Below are 19,205 nucleotides of genomic sequence, written 5' to 3' on the forward strand. Positions count from 1 at the left end.
GATACTGCATCACATGATAGTGATAAACACATATTTATCATAATTATTATCCTGCTTTATGAGCGCTTTATTCATGCCAGCGCAACAACAACAACAAAAAAAAGCTCTAATCTGCAAAATAATTGATTTACATTCATTGGCAAAGTGAATCTGGAGGATTTGGCTGCTGTTTCAAATAGCAAAACTGTGTCCTGATGCTTCATCCACATTCATATAAAGCTCCTAAACAGCTCGCCAGGTGTGTTTTCCAGTAAGGGTTCATATAGGCCTATAACTCGGTGAGCTGACATGTTGTTTTAGGATGCGGGGCAGTGGGTCAGAGAGCTTATTGATTGTGTCTGTCTGAAGCTGAGGAGCCCACAGGCTCAGCTTCTTCTACTAAGGATGAAGCAGTGAAGTGATGGTTGACATGTCGGGAGTGCTGCACGTTCATATCAGGCTGTTGTTTCAGGACTTTTGACAGACTTAAAGCCGAAGTCTGGGCGTTTTTGTTTTTTTTTCAAAGAGAGGCCAAAAAGAAGGATGAGCGAAAATAATTAATATACCAAATATATTCCTAAAGGGACTGACAGACATGTTTAGCCTGTAAACTGCGACTTTATAGTGTTTTTTATTTCCTATGATACGCATACTTAAGCTTTATAATTCATACTGTGATATTTATAGGCCTAGGTGGTGTTATAATTTTTATATATTTACAACAGGGACTATTTTTTTGGTCAAATGTTCACGCTGTTTCTGGTGTTTCAAACTTTTTTCTTTTTTCTTTTTTTTTTTTTTCTGCAGTTGTCTTGCACGCCTATTCAGCAAAACTCACAAAACGTGTCCTCTCGCTGCAGGATTTGAATTTCGCGGATGATTTCCCATACTAGTTGCTTAGCAACTGAATTCAATGATATATAGAGAAGTAGGCATCATTTTTCTTTGTCTCCATTAGTGAAAGTGGCAGCCAGACACACGCTACACACACACAGACACACACACACACACACATATATTTATATATATATATATATATATATGTATATACACACACAGACCTCAAAACTCTGCATTTTCCTGTTTTATCCAATAACAAATGCGTTCAAGGGATGTGTTTAAAATGTTTGGCTACTTATAGAAAGCAATAGATTAATTATGAGGCTACTCAAACAACACAACTTTTAATTTAATTGTATTAAAAGTATAAATATAAGAAGCATAAAGCTGAATCCTTCTCAACGTGCTCGCAGTGAGGCTCTACTTTGGCCTGATATTGCCTTACTATACACTTGCTCATTATGCATTCAGTTCCTATTCTCCTCTGCTTCAAAAATCCAATGCAAAGTCACATGACGTGCTAAGATAAGCCTGCTATGTTGCCCAAACGCACAAGACCTTCACCACCGCAGAGAGAGAGAGAGAAACACTTGAGGTTTACTCGCTGCTAAGTTGACTATAACGAATCCCATACTGCGCATTTACATTGCGCACGCACATATGGATCCATCGCTTAATGTGCCTCAGCCAACAAGCTTGCGCGGCTTGTGCAGAAATATCCCACATCTAGTGAGAGATTTTACCACAAAAAGAGAGTTTCAAATCTCATAATGGGTTTTGATCCGCCTATTCTCCAACAGCTTTGGCTTTTTTCATGGGTCTCCAAAACCATGTTGGCAATGCATGTGTGTGTGCGTGTGTGTATGTGTGTGTGTGTGTGTGTGTTCAAGCCCTTTTTTTTTTTTTTTTTTTTGCTTTGCCTGCTATTGATTTAGGACGCCAGTGGCCTCAACAGGCTCGTCGCGCTAATTAAAGCTGCTCGTTGTCACACCACTCTGCTCTTTAAAACAAGACTTCATCAGGGACCTGGAGGGACTCTGAGTTTAAAAAAAAAAAAAAAAAAAAAAAAAGCAAACTTTTTAATACCTAATCATTCATCATATTTCACGTGGCTGCGCCTTTCAATCAAGCCACTGACACTGACAAGAAGTCGATGCTGTCACCACATAAATCTCACAAAACTCACCTCTTAATTGCGCACGTTTATATTTTATAATATCCGCTTGAGCAAACGTTTATTACACACTTAAGAACACTTGATAATACGCGTTGTATTGCTTTATAGTTATTTATGGGTGTGTATTTGCCTTTAAAACACGCGCACACACACTTTAATCCACTTTTAATTATATATAGAAGTTGCCAGGCTTTTAATTATATTTATTATGTGTGTATGTGGCTTTTTTTAGACGGTTAAATCAACGTAAATGGAGAGTTTTAATGTAAATAGTTGAGATGAAGCGTCTGTTATGTGATATTCTTAGTTTTTACTTGTAGTTATGATATGTAGCTATGTCAGTGAAATGTATGGCAGGCCGGTGTCAGGCTCACTCTGACCTGGTGGAAATGTGCATACACACAATGGTCCCCCAACCAACCACCACCTCCACCTCCACCACCACCACCACCTCTCCTCCTCCTCCTCCTCATACTGTATTTACTCCACGTGTCGAGCGCATGAATATGGATTATTCGGAGCTGTTCTCCGCAGGGAGCCTTCCTCTTCCACGTCCACACGGATTTATCTCTGCTGCAGAAAAGACGCCCAGAAAAAAAAAAAAAAAACATCCTTCTGTCTGCTTATGACTGCTGACTTTTGATCATTAGTATTATTACTGTGATTTTACAGTAAGTATGGTGGCTTATTTTCATTTTATTTGTTCCCACAGCTCGGTTGTTTTCGCAGCATCATGTCGTGGAACTCCATAAACAGCCAATAGAGGCTTTGGCACTTTTTAGAAATATATTTCTGGCTCTGTTTGTATTATTTTATAGTATTTAAATCAAAAACTGAAGCAAAAAAAAAAACAACAGTTTTAATCGTTAAGTTATTTAATGTTATGTTAATGTAGTTCAAATTATTTTTTTCTGTATTTATTGTTGTCAACAAACCTTGGCATATGTTGGAGTTGATGTATATATAAATAAATTAGTGTTTAACTTACATTATTATTATTAATGTTAGTAGTAGTAGCATGTAGCTTTGTGTATGAATATAGGAGACATGATGACAACATTTAACACACTTTTCTCACTTTTTCTCACTGTCTGTCGACATCAGTATATTAAAAAGAAAACCTAAAAAAAAAAGCTTTTATAAAAATTCAAACCAGAATCTAAACAAAAGACTGAGATCATGTAAATATACTGTAGCTTATTAAGTTCGTTTTTGTGGCAGCAGAAGAAGAAAAAGAAGAAGAAGAAGAAGAAGAGGTGAGAAAGAAGAGGAGGACGTTTTTTAAAAAAAATATGACGTGACTCTCGGGGGTTTCCTCTCTATAAATCGTGAAGGTCGTGGTTTTTGTGAGCAGGCAGGATGGATAGGTAGAGGAGGGGAGGGTGAATGGAGTCTGAAGGCAGCTCAGAGGTAATGTGCTTCAGCATCTCATCTGCCTGTCTGCATTTCAAAAGCACATAAAGCCTGGATGTAGTCTAATGTTTTGGGGGTCGTAGTCCCCCCCACCCTCTCTCTCTCTACTGCATTTCCTCTTTCCAAACGCGGATTTTACGCCTCTAATGCAACCATATGAGTGATTTTGTTATATTTAATTAACAATTCAAATACATTTATAACTGACAAACAAGACAACAGTCACGTTTGACAATTATTGATCATTTTTGCTGCAAAAAAACTAATTTCAGCTTTAAACTGGAGCAATAAATCGGCCCCAGAAAGAAAAAAATCCCATAATATTCCTATAACATCCTGATAGGTGTTTACAGTTTGTTTAGACATAATCATCTGATAATATTCTTAATATAGTAATAATATAGTTTTAATTTACATTCCTGACGTAATATCCGCATGTAATTCCTATGAGATTTTAATACATTTATGGCACTTTTCTTACCTCATATGGCGTCAGAATAATATAATAACATATAAGAAGTGTGTCCATAAATGTATAATATTATTATTTTATTCCCGGACTGGAACTTTCTGAGTTTATATGGCAGTTTAGCTGTATTTTTAATCTTTTAGCATAACCGCACTATTCCTACAGGCTCATTATTAGCACCTGAAGGCGTTTCTTTTTCCATTTGCGCACACTGTATTGTAATAAGTTGTGTCTCCAAATGGAAGTTTTTTGGCCGGAGGAATAATCTGTGCTATAGGCCCAGTCCCCAGTGAGCAGCGTTCACACCCGGACCATGCAGCCCACACACACACACACACACATACACACACATACAGCCCTGCACGGATTGAAAAAAATAGACTAAAATTAATCAGGTAACGCAGGTTATTTGTGCATGGGTTGTTGTTTTTTTTTTTGCCAAAGCTTGTGTGCAGTTCAGTAATTTGTCTCAGTCGTATTAATATTCAGCATTGAGGGAGAGTTTGTGTCTGGCTGAAGGAAAACTTGCAGCAGTAATAAACAGGCCCACACTCACACACTGAGACTATAGATTTATGTATATATATATATATATATATATATAGTATCTGGATGTTTAGTGTGATCTACATTTGGATCATTTGCTGCTGACAGAAAACTGTTGGTCCTCTGCTCTGATTAAATTCTCAGGAAATAATATTGTCTGTTATTAGTTTGTTTGAGTCAGTGACAGAACAGAAACGGCTTCAAATGGTAGAATTATTGAAAACAAATCACTTTATTCATCTCATAATTAATCTTACATTTACTAACATTAAATCAATTAAATCAGCAATTACTTAACGCGTTTGTGAGTATTTTTTTTCCACTGTTAGATACTTATTCTGCTTCTCTTATAATCCACATATATTCACTAAACCTTCTCTTCTGTTTGATGAAACGCACAGGAGTATATCAGTCGTGTCCAGCTTCTCTGACCTTACAGCGCCACCCTGTGGCCGCCTGAGCTGAATCCACAATCCAAACGCTGCTGTCATTATCTCCACTACAATCAGCTGCATTTAATCACAGTGAGTTAAAAAGAAAGATGATATTTTCATGTCATTTGGGTTGTGAACATTCAGGTTGTTTTAAGGGTGAAGCTACTTTTTAAGTGTTTTTAAGGTAATGTGTGTAAATTTAAGTCTTATGTACAGAAACTATTGGGGGGAAAAAACTAGCATTAAATATTATTTTCTTTAATTTAAAGTCTGTTTACTTTCATTTAAAGATGCAGCGTTATGTTTTTGTCGATTTGTGTGTTAAAAAATGCAGAGAAAGTTAAACATTTAATACCAACTTTATCTGTTTATACAGCCAAGCTGCATAAACTTAATGTTGTGAATTTGTAGGCTATTTTTTTAGTTTGGGTTCAGCTCTATATGTTCGTCCAATGACTGGAAAGATGAAAATTCAAATGAAAAAAGGGACATTTTATGTCACACTTGCCTTTGTGTGTCGAGGATATCTCTGATGGCTGCATGATTTGCCTTTTTTTTAGGATTGTTGAAGGCACAAATGTTTTTCTTTTATTGCTGTTGTTGAATATATTCTGTTTTGTAAGAAAGATACTCTCTGATTTCTGCACTTTTTTATTTCTGAAACACAAAACAGAGGATTTTTACTGCAGAAAAATCTATCAGAACTGTGAAGTTTGTGCATTAACCAGTGAGGAAGAGCAGGTGTGCTTCTTCATATATAACCCTCTCTATATAGTCAAACTATAAGTGATGTCAACTATGTTTATAAACTCAAGAGAGCCTCCGTAATGTTTTTCATGATCCACATTCTTGCACACACTATTTTTGAAGTTACATCCTTAAAGCTTCTCTGCAGAACTCTGTTGTGCGATTTTTATGTCGTTTTTTTTTTTTGTTTTTTTTTGTCTAAAATTCACCCCGAGCATGTTTCATTCAGTCTCATACGACGGCTTGTTTCAATCTGACGGGTTAAACACGTGCTGATGATCCCCATAAAAGACGGTCGGCCCCCTGCTTTTATCGGTTACCATGGGAACCAGGAAGCTAGTTAGTGATCTTTCACATCTTCTCCTGTTGTGTATTCGTGTGACATGGGAGACGGCTTTTCAGGCAGCGCACATGTGTTGGAAAGGATTGTACAAAAGCTTTAATACCTTTTTGAGGATTATTGCAAGTAGGGCTACTCGATGGTATCCATCTTCACTCCCATGGGTGTTTTTTTCTGCTGCAATGTGGCATCTTGTGAAGTCTCACATGCCATATTTTACGTGTAGAAGAAGAAATAATATCGTTTCACTTAGGGAAAGGTAGAAAATACATAGTAGAGCATTGATCAAAGTCTTGCAATCAAGTATTTGCAAGAAAATGTAAAATATCACCGGTGGTTTATACAGTAACTTCATTTTTCATGCTGGATTACTTAAATTTTGGCAATTTTTCAACACTTTTTATAATCAAAACCTTCTGTAAAGCAGCATTTTTTGAGGGAAATGATGTTGCATAAATTCACTCAATACTCTAATAAGTTACTGAGTGAATTATAATTCCCATACCATTTATGCTAATAATGTGAGTGGCATGTGTCCATAAATTATCTGTTAAGAGATTGCTCCAGCGATTATAAGTGCAGCCTGTGATGTAAAACTTCTTGTTCCCTACCCATAATCCCCCTCAACCGAGACTTGAACCCGGCTCCACCCTGCATCCAGCCGGGCCCGCGTCTCACAGCGAGAGCTCGGCTGTTTCCAAAGCCTCGTGTCAAAAAGCTGGTCAGCATTTCAAAGGACTCTGAGCATTCGTGAAGATTGACGCCCACAGCCGCCGGCGGTCCGGTGCCAACAATCGCTGTTTACGTTGGCTCGCAGAACCATCATACAGAGAGAGAGAGAGAGAGAGAGAGAGAGAGAGAGAAGGATTCAGAAGTTGCCAAGTAATGACTTGCTAACCTCAAAAAAGTAGAAAGGAAGAAGTGGCTCTCCAAAGACGTGCCAGGACTTTCTGCTTGTGAGCACAAACATCACAGAAAGGATGACTTCTTCTTTCTTAAACAGAGATGGATTCTGGGGCAGATGTCTATAGTTTAGGCTTTGAGATAAAGCTTAGGGGACATTTTTGGCATTTAGCGCCGTGCTGTTGAGTTCAGTTTGAATTCAGGATAACAAATAGTCGAGTTTTGACGTCACCTGACTGAAATCAATTAAATATCAGAATCTGTTTTGGCTTTGTGGGACAAATGATTGAGACAAATCCTGCCTGAGTCACATTACAGTAAAGGGTGTGTTGTTATAAGCATATATATGCATATGAATGTATGTTAATGTGTCTGTCTCAATGAGAGCCTACTTCTTCTCTGTGTGTGTGTGTGTGTGTGTGTGTGTGTGTGTGTGTGTGTGTGTGCCCTGTCCTATCTCAGCGAGCGTCCCGGGTGGTGACGGATCTCAGCGGCAGACGGATCGATGGTCAGGGACAGAGACAGGGGTCGGTCGGTCCTCTGGGGTCCGCCGGTGACATCTCCTGCTGCAGCTCGCCGGCCGGCCGCCAGCTCGGGTCAGCTATCCCAGCAGGCCGTTCGCTCTGGCAGCAGTTACCAAGGTGACAGCATGTCAGCGCAGCCCCGCAGAGCCGCTGAGGGCGGGAGGGTGAGGCGGAGGGGAGCGAGCAGGGAGCCCGATGCATCACCAGCTCTGATGGGTTTGTCAATACTGCTTAGATCCAGGGGGAGCCGGGCCCGCCGTGACACACGCTGGGGCCCCTCCTGAGAGCCAGCATCAGCACACACACCCTCACCTGGAAACACACACGTACACACAAACAAAAATGCACACACACGTGCAACATTTGCAATTCAGCTTAAAAACACACACATACAAATATTGTGTTGTGGCCATATTTATATGTATTTGTGCACACTTGTTTTTGCCAATTAGGAGGACATTGCATAGACTTACACTGATTCCCTGGAGATTTATCTAACCTTAACATTAACCACTACATGCCTACACCCAACCCTTACCTTATTTAATAGTTCACCTTGTGGGGACCAGCTTTTTTAGTCCTTGCAAAGAGCTTTTGTTCCCATAAAGTTGGTACAGTTATACAATACAAATACAAACACATTCACATATTCATACTGCAAGTGCAACATATGTATTTGGACTTAGAAACACACACCGCTGACCTGCACACACACAAATATGGCAGGATAAACATTATCCTGCACATATTTACACATGAATATACTCACATTTTGACACAAAACTGCATGTATTCACTCATCACTGTGAACAAACTTATACATGCACACACTATTGCACAGAAACCCTATTCTTAACTATAACCGCTACATGCCTAACCCCACCCTAACCCTAAAAGTTACCTAAAACCAAGTCTTAACCCTAAGATTTAATGGTTTACTTTATGAAAACTATCTTTAAGTCCCTAAATGGGCACTGAGTCCTCATTATGTGACATTGTGTGAACATATTTATCTCCATAACACGATTAATACACTTGCAAATACACCACATACTGTCAAATACATGCACGTAAACATTCACGTAGGCATGTTGTACTGGTTGTGCAACACATGCATCTTAGAAAGACACACCATTCACTTGCACACATAGCAGGATACAAACACACATATTGTATTGTGAGCTTATTTACACCACATACTCACATTTTGAAAGTAAAATACAAGAAAGGCAATTGTGACCAGATACATGCACACACACACACACACATTTGCACACACAAATGTGTTTTTTGTCATTGCGTTCACTCACAATGACTCCCTGGAGACCTCCCCTAACCTCAACCATAACCACTACATGCCTTTCCCTCCCAAACCAACAGCCTTAACCAAAAAAACCAAGACCGTGTCTCATGTCCATGCTGCATACTAATTATAATCAGATTTTGAGTATGTAGCATGTTCACACTGAAAATTACAGAAAGAGTACACTTAAAGAAGAGCTTGATGTACGCTATAGTCTCACAAAACAATGCACAAGGGAAACGGAGGTGGTACTCACAGCTGCAAAAAATTAAAATAAATTGCAAATGATGGGGAGGCAGATCCAGAAAGATCTCAGAAAAACAAAAAAAAAAATCACATTAAATGTTTGAAAAACCATTTCTCTTTTATTTGTGATGTTTCATTGGCAGTGACATTCTAAAGTCCCAGTTTTATTGCTGTCAGATGGCGCACGCATTGCATCATGTCCTGTCAGTCTAAAACTGTTTTAAAGTATGTTTATTTCTTGTGTACTAGCTGCAAAAGCAATATACTATAAAGATTAGTGGTTAGTGTATATACAGTAAGCTTATGGAGACCTGATTTTTGTCCCCACAATGTCATCAATACAAGTACACCTGAAAAAAAAACATACATAAACAAACAAACACACGTGTGCATGCACAAATATTCCAAAAAGCCGCATCGTATGTGGATTTTGGCTATGAAACACACACTTAGACTTGCACATAAACCCACACAGCAGGACACACACACAAATATTTTGTTGTGGTCTTGTTTTCACATCAACCTTCAGGCATAAAAACACATAAATTACAAGGGGAGGGGGGGGGGGGGGGGGGACAGGACATGTGCACGCTCACACACGCGCAGCCGTACACTCCTGACAGACTGATTGTTTTGAGGAGACTGCATGGATGCGTGGATTAAGCCGTCGGTGCAGGAGTGAGGAGGAGCAAGCCCGGCAGATAAAAAAATGACTGTACTGTGTGCAGCAGGACCAGAGAGAGAGAGACAGAGAGAGAGACAGAGAAAAGAAAGAGAGCGAGGTGAAGGAAGAGAGAGCACGCTTGGGCCGTCTCACTCTGTATCTCATTAACCAAAGCGAGAGGGGGATTGGAAAAGCAGCATCAGCCACGTTTGGCTCAGAGGGACTTGCAGTGTAACCATTTCCAGGCCGTGGATTTAATAGATTACTAATGATCGGCCACAGGTATTTCCAAGTTAGACATTTAGAGACGTATGCCCAAAATGAGATCATTTGCTAATCCGCGCGTTTTCACCTGTGTGATTCTTGAAACCCACTTTGATATGTGAATAAGAGCAAAGGTATACATGTTTGGATTCAAAGCAGTTAGTGTTGCGACTGAGCGCGTGTGAAGGGAAGGTTTACGGGTAATCTCGTGCTGCTATCTCGGTGTGGTGAGGTGTTGTAAGCACAGAAGGAGAAGCTATGAGGATATATGGAGCGCTCATGATTCCTCGTAGGCTCTATATCCAATCTGACCAATCCTCTTAGCAAGAGAGACTTGAGCTCTGCCCTCCCTAGAGAAGTCTCTTTTTCATTTAACCTATTATGTCAATGTTTAATGCCTAAAGAGGGAGAGGAGAGAGGTAAAAAATATTATGACTGTAGTCTTGGCAGAGCTGTTTTGCAACTAATACCAGAGTGCCAAACTGCAACTGTCAATTTCTCACAGTTGTTTTGAAACTACGAGGACGTCGGCATCTGCTGCGATCTCCCCTTCTGCTTAAATGTGAGCTTTATGGCAAAGTGAAAACGCCTGATTCTAATTTAAACAATTTGCATGTGCTGTGCCTTAATGCTCATCTCTGCAGCGACGGAACACGACTTGCACATTAGCAAACACAGAGGTTGCTTGCACTCAAACATGGGCGCCATTCGAATGGCTTCCGCTGCCATTTAAAAGCTTTGCTCGCTGAAATAAAAGTAATTAATTGGTGTTATACACCAAGGACATAATTATCTTTTCCAGTAACTGGCACATATTTAATTATCAGTAATTGTTCCCCAAGCCTTGTTCAAAAGTGTTGCGCGCCAGACAGTTCTGATATATTATACACTAATCCTGCACTTGATACTCAGTCAATTAGGAAATGTGTGTCAAAGAGCAATCATGTAAACAGCATTGTGGAACACACACATCCTTCTGAGACATGACGCCTATGTGGGCCTTCGTCAGCCTCACACACACACACACACACACATACACACACACACATCTGTCTCACTGCTCTGCACTTTGTTTTCCTCCTCAGGGTACAAATTCCTACCTATCCCGTTCCTTCCCAAGGTGTTAATGCCTGCCAGATTGGAGGAAAGTAATTTGAGATCATTTCGCAACAAAGGCCACAGATACTGATTAACACGGGGGCTACTTTCTAGCCAAGTGGCGCGGTCCCATTTAAAAAAGCGTCAGGAGCTAAATTTACTCCCTTGTGCCTTGGGGTGTGTGGGGCCAGAGGCTGCAGTGGGGCCCTTGAACATGAGAACAGGGTTTAATAAGTAAACAGGAGAGGTAGAGAACAGTGCTTCTGATCAGGGCTTATTTGCCCAGCCGAGGCTCTGGTACGCGCTACTAGCTGATTAGCCCTGCCGATTGTACCTTGTAATTGCAGTGACTTGACCCCCTCTAGGCAAATATTAGATTTTAGTGGTTTAACCTTTCCAGTCGTCAGAGCGGGGTAAATTGCCCAACCAGATGTTAAGGAGCCCAGCGGTAGTCCGCAGCCCTTCTGATCAGCAGGGAAAAAAGCTCGCAGATTGAACCTTTTCTTTTTAATATTGTCTCAATTTCCTCTGGCCTTTCAAGCTGATTTTTTCGCAGCGGTTTCCTTCCCCGAGATATGGTCATACTCCGATCCTTATCCCCTCCTCTGATGTCAGGTTACAAGCGAGACATTATTTAAAATCAGTCCAGTCACAGTCATTAGTGGGGGACAAATGATCAATGAAAAGATCAATGGTAGATATTAACCTAGCAATCAGTCCTTCAGTTCAATCACTCCAGCAATTTGTCAGCTGGTGAGGTGCAACACATCCAGTTTAACAGGTCTTCCCCTAAATGCTATAGGAGAAAAAACTGTTACTAATTTACATATAAAGAGTTTGACTAAGTTGCTCGCTACACTTAAAATGCACCAAATGTCTTTGCAGTTTCGATGTCTCATTTTGGAGGAACACAGTAACTGTTCTTGTTATTATTAGACTCTTTTCCTCATCTAAAATTATTACATTTCAACCAAAATAGTTTGATTCCGACTGACAAGACTTCTGCTGTCTTCTTGCAACCATTTCCTGAACGAACCAAGTGAAATCCATTTTTCCCTTGAGCCGTCCAATATGGCACATAAGGAAGATTCTCTCGTAAGTACGCTACACCGCAGCGGATGGAGAACAACAAACTGCAGACAAAGCAACGGGAAGTAGATGTCATCAAACTGCCTCGCATTCCAGCTCTGAGCAGAACGCGAGGTCAAACGAGCAACAATTATACAATCCCTTTTCTCGGATAAAAAGCATTATTTTCTGCCAAATCCCTCTCTGTAATAAGGCAGTGATTGATGTGCGACTGCATGCGAGAGCTCGCTCGAAGCGTCCGTCCAGATGAAATGGAAACAATATGAAAACATTCTCTGAAGGATGGAATTTCCCCCTGACTTTTTAGATCCCGCCCGGCATTTAAAAAATTCACCCAGATATGTAAATCTCCCGCAAACCGCAAGCCTGAACAGCTGTGTCTGGTTTCGATCATTCTTTGCAAACCTGTAGGTGTCGGAGCAGCCAAAACAGAAATTCGAGGAGGTCACAGACACCACTGGACAAATGAACATAAACCTTATTCCCTGCTTTATATTATAACCTTCTGATTTATAAGCTTATATGTTGTATGTAACTTCTGGACGTGATTACAAACAGCAAAGCGTATATGTATGTCTTTGTGCCTGTTCCCATGGGTGGTTTCTGTGTGTTTATGCTTTCACACATGCCTGTTTGAGTCTGTGGGCCTTTAGGGAACCCCCGCCACCTGGGGAGCGCACTTTTCTGCAGACTGAGACCATTATGGGAAACACTTCAGGTCAGGACAGGACGGGATGAGGATGGCGGAGGGGGCGACGGAAGTTTTTCTTGGGACATTCCCAGCCGTTTCCAGAGATCTCGGGTTTCTCCCCCCGTCCAGTCTCAGATCCAGATCCTCTTCCTCTCCGACGGGCCGGGGCAGGGCTGGCAGCTGCGTCTCCAGGCCCCAGTTCACCCCTCGTGTAATAGTTTCCTTCCTCCCCGAGCCTCTCACCTGAAAAAAAAAAAAAAAAAAAAGAGTCGGATGGAAGAAGGGGAGTCCGGAGGAAAATAGTCATCTTTTCATCCCAGAGATGGACTGTAACCCTTCAGCTGGAGAGGAAACCCAATACTGCTTCCAGCTCGCTGTCTGAGAGGAGCAAAAGGAGAGGGCAAAGGGAAAGGGGGGTAACCAAAGTGGTTCCATGTGAGAGTTGGAAGTAAGGTCTGGGAAAGACAGCGATCGACACCCTGAGAACCTCTCTATCCCCCTCCCCCCTTACAGAGTCCCATCCTCGGGTCTTGACACAGTGAAACAGGCCTGATCACCGGCATTGCTCTAAACCTGGAAGGTCCCTGAGATCTTTAGTCGTAGTAAAAACCAAACCGGGTGTTTTAAGCTACTATGCTGCAGACGGATGCAACTTCCTTATGAATTTTAAATGCAGCCCCAAGTTCAGTGAAATCTGTAGTAACTCAACTCTGAAGCTATAACAGAAAACGACAACTCCAGAAGAAGATTTTGTGATATGATCAAAAGCTCCAGAACAACTACTAAACCCTTTGTTATGTCAACTACTGTTACCAAGGTCAAGATGGATTGTTCAATCTTAAACCAACATGGACAAGAAATGCTTTAAGTGCTCAGACAAAAAAAAAAAATGGAAATATGAACATCTGTAAAACAGGTCAAACTCCATCTGTTGAAGAAGACTGTGTGATGCAAGTGAAAGCTCCGGAACAGCTACTAAATAGACCTTGTGGTGAGGTTGTTTCCTGTGCATTTGATCAATACATTTTCACTACTGCACTTTTATTTCCTCTAATAAAATAGGGGCAATTTAATTCTGCACATCAGCTGCACTGAAACTGTATTTAATGTCTATTTTGTGTGTGTATTTTGTTTTGTTTCATTTTATTCTACTTAAACGTATTTTATTTTCCTCTTTATTATGTTTTTAAATGTTTTTCTGGTGCATTTCCTCACGTTATGTAAAGCTGTATGATTTGCTGTTGTTTTTGAACTGTGCACTGCTCCACTTTATTTCAGTCTGTTCTTCTTCTTCTGCCCAGTTGTATTAAAATTTCATCTGCCCCGTTCTATTCTGCTCCACTTTCCTTTCTGTGCTGTCCTGTTCTGTTCTGTTCTGCACTGCGCTAGTTTATTCCTTTACTAGACTCTATTCTGCACTTTCTATTATTTGATCTTACCTTTGTTTCATCTTTGCAGTCTATTTATGTCTCCTCAGTGGTGTCAGTGTCAATTCTGTTCTGTCTGCACTGTGCTCCCTGCGTTATATATTGTGTGCAAATGTGTTACGTGTTCTAGCTGTTCAGCGCTTTCTATTCTATTTTATTCTATTCCAGGCTGTCCAATTCTATTAGATCCAGTCACAGTCAGCTCTTTTCTATTCTACCTGGCTGTTTTTCTGTTTATATCCTCTAAAACTGCCTCCCGAACCTGCTGGTGCAACAGAAGCAGCAGCAGCTCTGGTCTGTTCAGGTAGATTTCTCCCCCTGTGGAGTCACACTGAGGAGGAGGCCTAATATCTGCAGACATCTATGGCCACCGCCCAATCTGTTGCACGCTCCGTTCATTTCACGCACTGCCAGAAGTGCTTTGTAATTATCCTGATATTGATGAAGGCTGATTCCAGCAGGTAATCGCTGGCAGTTCAGCTGTTTTTACGCATCTCAGCAAAATGTCTCTATCCATTACCAGTGGCAAATTAATTCCCACTCAATGACCATACTTGTTGATCATCTACGGATTTGGTGTGTGTGTGTGTGTGTGTGTGTGTGAAGTGGGGGATGAGTAATCTCAGACAGAGCTCTGAACCATAGCATATAACTTGGTTTACCTCACACAAGGATCACTGTGGGTGTTAGCTTGATGCTACACAGTGGAGCGTAACACACTGATATATGTGTTTCAGTATTACTGTTTATACATTTTATTAAAGAAGTAGTACTGGTAGTAGTCTACATAGCAGTGATGGTGGAAGAAGTAGCATAAAGTTGTAGAATTTATAATAGTAGTAATATTATTACAATGATAATTGCAGTATAATACTAGTAATGGAAAATAAGACTTAATTTTAAGAGGGAATGGGATAGTAGTAGGAATAGGAAGAAGAACACAGGGATAGGAACAAAACAATGAATGGGGAATGCATTAGAATAGGAACAGGAAGAATAGAAATTGGAATAGGATTGGCAATGAGACTAGAAATGGGAATAGGAATGGCAAAGAAATGGAATAGATAGGAACATACCCAGCTAGAATTTTTTTTGTTCTAAAAAACGTTCTGAGAATGTTCCCAGAACGTTCTAGGATTCTCTAAAAACTTCCTATAAATGTTTATTGATAACATTGTCAGAACATTATGCCCTAACATTCTCAAAACGTTTTCCGAATGTTGCAGTGAGAATGTTTTTCCTTTGTTATCATGTAACATTGTGGGAATGTTTCATAAAAGACCATCATAGACCATAATATGTTACCTCAACAACGTCCTCAAAACATTTTCAGAAGAGCAGTTACAATGTCATTTAACCTTCTAGGAAAATTATTTGAAATGATAAACATCCTTAAAACATTATTTGAACAATACATTCAAATGTTTTCTTTAAAACATTATTAGAACTTGTAGGTAACATTAGCCAATGTTGTGGGAACGTTCCCTTCTAGCTGGGTAAATGGAAATAGACATAGAAAGAGGAATAAGAATAAGGAATAGGAGCGGGAATGGGAATAGAAATAGGAATACAAATATAACTGGGAATAGGACTAGGGATATTAATGAATGAGAATAGATATAGAAATATGAATAGAACTGACATGAGAATAAGAGAAAAAGAAAATAAACTCTAATATGACTGGGAATGGTAGTAGGAATAGAAACCGGAAAAGAAAATTGGATTAGAAATATGAATATGAATCAAAATGGGATTAGGAATAGCGATGAGAATAGAAATGAGAAAATAAATGGGAATAGGAAAATATATATATATGGGAATATGAATGGGAATGAGAAAATGGAGATGAGAATATGTAAAAAGAATAGAAATAAGAATAGAAATGGAGTGTATTAAATCTTGTTTCTTATGATCCACTTGTGTCAGCAGCTGATGCTGATAACGTATGTTCACTGAGAGTATTATGGCCACGGCAGCCGACCTCTGACCTTTCTGCTCTTCCCACATTCAGGCTGGGATGTCAATTTCCTTTCCCGTTATCTTACATACGCTGCATTTTATGAAATCAGAGAAACAGAAATCCTGGACGGCTTTAAGCAGTTTTTTCTCGCTCTTCAGGCTCGAGTCTCGTGTCCATTTCTTCTTCTGTTTGTGAATATCGAGGCCTTTGTTTTCATATGAATCAATTAACCTCTGAGATCATGACAGGAGTTCATGTAATGATGCACATATACGAGTATCACCGCAAGATCAACATGTGCATCCTAAAAAATATGCAGTTAAGTATGTTAAAGATGTGCCTGCAAAGTGATTCATGGTATAAATGACCACTTCTACTTTAATACGCTATTTCTTGTATTGTGGTGTATTGGAGATCCTTTCCACCACAGCACTAAGGGTAAATAAATATGCTTTAAAGGAGTAAATGAGCTTGAGCAAAGTGGCCCTTTGAGTCCCCATGTTTGTGGAGGAACTATAATGGATTCTTTAGAGCCGTGAACGGTTTATAGGCATGACAGCCATGTTTCGGCACGATGGGCTTATCCCTACGCAAGGCGCTAAGGATATTAGGGAATCAGCGTAAAGCAGCATGGAAATGATGACTGGAGCAAAGCCTCAGCTCGCTGGTATTATAAGCCCTCAATTCTCCAGCACTCCATCCTTGGGAACGAGGGGGAAGGAGCAGACTTGGCACAGCTCCACAGTGTGATATCCTCCATTATTTCTTGCTCCATCGCTGTTTTAGCCATACAATTAAAAGGATGTCACTCAGTCTAGGGATGGGGCAAATTGAGAGGAGGTCAACGTTGCCTTTTGTGGTGTTTCCTTTTCAAGATGGTGCTGGAATCCCTGTCCTCCATATGGAGATCTGTTGGAATAGTTGGATGAGAGCCAACTCTCTATTGCCTGGCACTGAGTTGCAGCCTCGGATGAAGCACTGACGGCACATGCCAAGCATGAAAACAGACGCCCATAAGGTTCCCTAAATTGAATCCTTTTACTTTCACGTCATAGCACTGTTTTCAGTGTAAATTCGCCATTTTCACAGAAACTGTCAGTGTTTGGTTCTCATTAACAAGGTGTATCTTCTCATTAACAAAGAGCGACTTGTGAAATAGATAAATTCTCTAATTTGCAATCATCCCGCTATGAAGTCACTATATGTTTCAAGGTTTACCAAAGTCCACAGTGAGCTCACCGAATGAATATCTCCACCCAATCCACCCACGGTGGCTCGGCTGTCAGAGACGGACCACGGCAGAAGGATGATTAATGTCCCACCTCTCACCCCCCACTGTGAATTAGAGACCATGGGTCGAAACTATTTTTCTTGGTGAGCAGGAGCACGCTTGTGGCTAAAAAACGGGGCAAACACTGTTTATCATCTGCCTGACGACAGCCCTCCTCGAGGCAAATTAACCGCGCGGCCATATCGACTGGCACGGGCCGGGAGTCAGTGCCCCTTCACTTTGATTAATCTCCCCGTGTTCCTGTTCCAACTCTATCAAAGTAATCTAAGTGAAGACACACAGCATTGATCTGTAAACACAGCATACTACTGTACAGAAAACACACACACTGAGAGGAAAAGACACAACAATTAGCTTCTTCTCCTATGATTAACCAATGGAGGCCTATTTGCATGGACGACTATCATCAGAGAAAGAACTGACTTTTAAAAGTGGAAAATATTACATGAGATTGGTCACTGAACATTTGTGACTGTGTTTTAATATTCAATATTAACCAGCATTTTTTTTGTATAATAAAAGGGTCCAATTACTGTTTTGACTGAATCTTCTCAGTCCTGTGATGATACTGCGATTCGCCAAAATGTCAGCTTTTCATGAGCTAAGAGAACAGTCCTGTTTTCAGCTTCATAACAATGCATTTTTAATGGTTTTTATGGTTTATTTACTTTCAGAAGTAGGATAATTTTCTTTATGCATAAAGAAATACTTCATTCTTCAGTTTATCGCAAAATTTTTCAAAATCACCAAATTTGGAGACGCATCTTTTTCTTTGGATGGCAACAGTTTGTAACTTTAAAGAACATGTTTTAACATGTATATAAAATGCTCTCCTGTGAATAATAATTTGCGTCTAATATGGTTTTTGAACAAAAGAAAAAGTTCAGCAACCTTGTTAAAATCCTTAAAATGACATCTTCTTCTTCTTCTCCCTCATTTAAAATTTCAGAAGTTGTAAATATACAAATATTTTTCATTTCCAAAGTTGAACTGATGGACAGAAGATGTCTGCTACGTCCCTGAAAAGTTCATCTTCAAGAGAAACTTTCTCCTGGTGAAAAAAGTCTTCTAGTGTCAAACTCTGTACATACATTATTTTTACACAGTTAAGACTTTAAATTCAGCTCATAACTTTTCATTTCAGACCTTACAAGACTTCAGTTTTCATAGACTTAGTTTTACAGTGAAACAGACTACAAAGATACATTTATAATATGTTTTTGACACAATATGGAGTTTTTGATATTAGATCCCCAATAGATCCTCATTAGGAAATATTTTAATTCTGCAGGAATATTCAGTTCAGTTCAGTAATTCAATATACAATAAAAAAAAATACTACAAAATATAAGAGTATAAAGTGCATAGTGGCAATTAAAAGTGTTACATGCTAAGTACATGGTGATCCTGCTCCCTGCAAAGCCAAAACACATCTATGCATGTCTTTTTATTTCATTACTTTTGACTTATGTAGGCAAAGAAAATAATTTTCACCTCCAAAGCCCTCTACATTTATACAGTAGCAGGTGAAAGTCCTACATAAACATGAAGCTTAAATGTTTCCCCACCTCATATAAACATTAACTCACAGGTTAGAGAAAGCATGATGTCACTCATGTGTATCTCAAACAAGCTGGACATGTGCAGTTAGACCACCTGCTGCACAACAACGACACAGTAAGTGGCGTACTTTACATCCCGATCTATAAAGTTTGGCTAAGGTGGCAGCTTGTGTGCTCAAAATGTTTTGATAATCCATCTCTTGCGCTGCCCGGCACCGACTGCAACACATATGCAAAA

General features: G+C 39.9%; 1 protein-coding gene across 9 annotated transcripts in view; it reads left to right on the forward strand.

The window, feature by feature from the left end:
- pou3f3b (POU class 3 homeobox 3b) overlaps nt 1-7,387 on the forward strand; it is a 185,543-nt gene extending 178,156 nt beyond the window's left edge. For 8 of the 9 annotated variants that reach the window (XR_006400989.1, XR_006400986.1, XR_006400995.1 and 5 more), the window contains one exon: nt 7,311-7,375. The gene's annotated coding sequence lies outside the window, so the exon portion shown is untranslated. Of the gene's footprint in view, nt 1-7,310 lie in introns of all 9 variants that reach the window. The other variant, XR_006400993.1, reaches the window with a different exon arrangement.
- Nucleotides 7,388-19,205: the final 11,818 nt, after the last annotated feature.

The sequence above is a fragment of the Thunnus albacares genome, chromosome 24, assembly GCF_914725855.1.
Source record: "Thunnus albacares chromosome 24, fThuAlb1.1, whole genome shotgun sequence".
Taxonomy (NCBI): domain Eukaryota; kingdom Metazoa; phylum Chordata; class Actinopteri; order Scombriformes; family Scombridae; genus Thunnus; species Thunnus albacares.